This window comes from Solanum verrucosum, unplaced genomic scaffold, assembly GCF_900185275.1.
Source record: "Solanum verrucosum unplaced genomic scaffold, falcon-dt-bn FXZP01000049.1, whole genome shotgun sequence".
Classification (NCBI taxonomy): Eukaryota; Viridiplantae; Streptophyta; class Magnoliopsida; order Solanales; family Solanaceae; genus Solanum; species Solanum verrucosum.
Window position 1 is genome coordinate 6,435,034 of NW_026020221.1, and position 3,530 is coordinate 6,438,563.

Sequence of the window (3,530 nt, forward strand, 5' to 3'; positions counted from 1 at the left end):
CCCATGATATGTTGCAACAGTCATAACTGTTGCAATAGATAATATATTGCAACGGTTGTATAAGTGTTGCCAAATATCTGTGGCAATAGGTCAAATTTCTAGTAGTGTCCGCATGACGCCCTATTCAACTTCATAACCCAACAAGCAGTAGCAAAAGGTTCAAGATTAACCTTGTACTAATCAAATGGTTGTTTCTTGATCATCTGGCATTGGCATCACCCCTAAGCCCGCTCTCAAGAATAAGATTATAACATAAAGAATTCAAGTTCCTACTAGTTCTCGAGATTAAGTAAATTTCAATTTGAAAATGCTGAGGAAATGACTCTGAATCGCAAACACAGATTACTTTGTAATGAGGAGATCTGACTAAGTCGAAAGCCAAGCTTAAACCTCAAATTATGAGCTGATTTTGGAAGTATTGTGTACTAATGTTTCATAGTAATTCAGCATGTTATCTCATGAATATAAAATTAGGAACAAGACTGCAACGCCTTACCAACGAATACTCTATTAATCTAATATCTCTTCTTATTAATTTTATCTCAACTAAGTTTTCTCATCAGATTTTCAAGATAACACAAAGTGAAGAGTTCAGCAAGAATCATTAATGTGCACAAAACACTAGTCATTTTGTCATTACTTTTTCAAACAAATCCACATATGTTCTATGAAGATTCACAAACATGATTTTAGAATTGCTAATGGCAAAAAATTCTTCTTTTTCTACAACAATAATATGCAGCGAGAGCCGCAATTTCCTCCATTTCATTTTGTTTACTATACTTTTCTTTCAAGTCCGTTTAGAAAAGAATGTTTTTTTCCTTTCTTAACAACTCTTTAATTTCAAATTGTCAGATGACATATTTAATACACAAGATTAAATTTCATTTTGATACATTCTACTCTTTAGTTTAAGATAACATGATTCAAATTCTTCTTTACTTTCTTAAATTTCGTATCAAATCCAGACAAACAAATTGAAACAGAGGAAGTACATAAAATTGATGAACCAACATCTTAACAACAACAATAACATACCCAGTATAATCGTACAAGTAGAATCTAGGAGTAGGGGTGTACCTAGACCTTACCCCTACGTACCCTTAACATGTATACATAGAATTAAAATTCTAACCTAGATAAACAAATTAAATGTAACATCTCGCAATCTGAAATAACTAGGAAGAAGCTTATAATTGGAAATAGTCATTTTTGGAAAGAATTAAAAATCTAGAAATTTGTCAAGTAAAAGCTGAGTTTTGGTCAACTTCAAACGGCCATAATTACTAGCTCAGGATGAGTTAGGTGTACTTCCAGATATGGTTGCAAATCTCTTGGAAGGATCTTTCCAACGCCGCCGAGTTTACGGAAATCCGAGTTCGTATGAGTGAGTTATCCCCTTTGGAAGTTGGGCTGTTAGAATAAGGAAAGTCCAATCCGGATTTTTAAAGGGTAGTTTGGTCTTTTCCTTACCCTTTTATTTCAATTCGTTTTTTTAATTAATTAGGGGCCTAAACTGAATTAAATCAGTTTACGCTTTTGGAAGAAGGGTGAGGGTTTTGAGAGAAGAGAAAAGAAGAGGAGAAAGAAGAAGAATTGCCAAGATCGACGAAGTTTAACTTGTGGAATTCGTCGGGGGTGATCCCTACAAGGTATGTGAGATCTTTTCGTGTTGGGCTACTTCACCCACACTCTCATCTTATTTCTATTCAGAGAATGGTTGTTGATTGAATGAAAAACTAGGGAGTTCTTGAAGAACTTTGTTGAAATTCGTTAAGTTCTTGTTGGTTGAATTGTTGATGCTTGGGGGTTGAGTTGATTTATGTTTCTGGGCTGTTTTCGAGTTAGATTGGTTGTGTATTGAGGTTTCAATTGATCCTAAGTGTTTGGGGAAGGAACTAGGGAAGATTGGAGGGCTTAGAGATAAAAAAACGGAGAAGAAAAATCGAGAACACCTGGGTAACGGGGCTGGGGCGCTGCGCCAGCCAGCGCGCCCCAAAGCAGCCTCTGAAGTTTTGGCCTTGGGGCGCTGCGCCAGCCAGAGCGCCATACAGACTTCTCTGAAGTTTGGGGCCTGGCGCCCCACGCCTCTCAGAGCGCCAAGGATGCCAGTTCACCCCATTCTTCCCCCATCTTTCGTACTAGTTTCTAATTGATGTACCTACGTTTTCTAGTTGAATCCAACACTCTAAGGTACATCTAAACATCATGAAATCATACATAAACATGAGATCATGAACCTTGAATCCATAATTCAATTCAAGGAAAGTTAAGATCAAAGTCAAAGAAGTTATGAGTCAAGTCTAGAAGTTAAGAAGCAAGTCAAAGCAAAGTTTCTTATAGTTTTCAAGAGTTTTTATTAAACATTTAAACTTCGTTTTAAGGCTCAAGTTTCAAGTAAAGTAAAGAGTAAAGAGTTGAGTTCATTTCTCAAAAGTTATTAGGGAACTAAGTATTCCCAAAGAAATTTATAAATGTTTTCACATTTGAGCAAGAAAAGGAACTATGATTTTTCAAAGAGCCTTCGGGGCTAGTTTTCAGAAAAGAGAAATAGCTTTCTAAATGAAGCGAGCAGGGAAACTGAGATTTCCAAGATAGCCTTTGAGCTAAGTTTTTGAGCACTAATCTCAAATCACAGAAGAAGTATGTTTTTAAACATAAAGAACTAAGTATATTTTTGGGAGTAGTATTGAGCACCGATATGGGGATGCGAGTTCATATTAACTCAAGTCTCCATAAACCATGTAGCCATCATGGGTAGAAAAGGGTCATACTTTTTAGATGAATCCTTTTCGCATAGACTAGTGGATCCACTTAGTGAGTTAGCTTCCTATATCATGGCAAGGTATAGGATGGGCTTCGACAGCATGAGGTAAAGCGTTGTATCATCACTATAGTTCTTAAGTGATGCTTGTCGATTAGAGAAACTCCCACAGCAGTAGTAACATGGTTCCTCAAGGGGTTCTGCTTAGTGTGAATGGGGGTATGAGACTTCATTCATGCATTGCACAAGTAGACTTTGAGAGGGAGCATGGTTTGTGTTTTTATGATATTATGATTATGAATTGACAACATGTTTTCAACAGTTTTCTTTATATTGCGCTTGTTTTAAACTGCTTTATAATGAAATAAGTTTATTTAAGTATTCAAGAGTTGAGAAGAGCCAAGGTAAGTGTTTCTTTCATAATCTCTTTCGAGCCTATGTTGTTTTAGCATTCCAACTCACATACTCGTACATTCAATGTACTGATGCCAGTTGGCCTGCATCGTATTATGATGCAGACACAGCTAACTAGGATCGGCATTCGGCGCATTTGTTGATCCAGTGAGCAGTTCATAGTCTGTTGGTGAGCCTCTTTGCATTCCAGAGGACTCATTTACATTGCTTTCAGTTTTAGTATTAGTTCATTAGGATGTCGTGGGCCTGTCCTGACATCCATTTCAGTTGTTTAGAGGCTTCATAGATAGTCAGACAGTCAGTTAGTTAATTCAGTTGTCTTTACTTTTCATTTCATATGTTAAAGACTTGA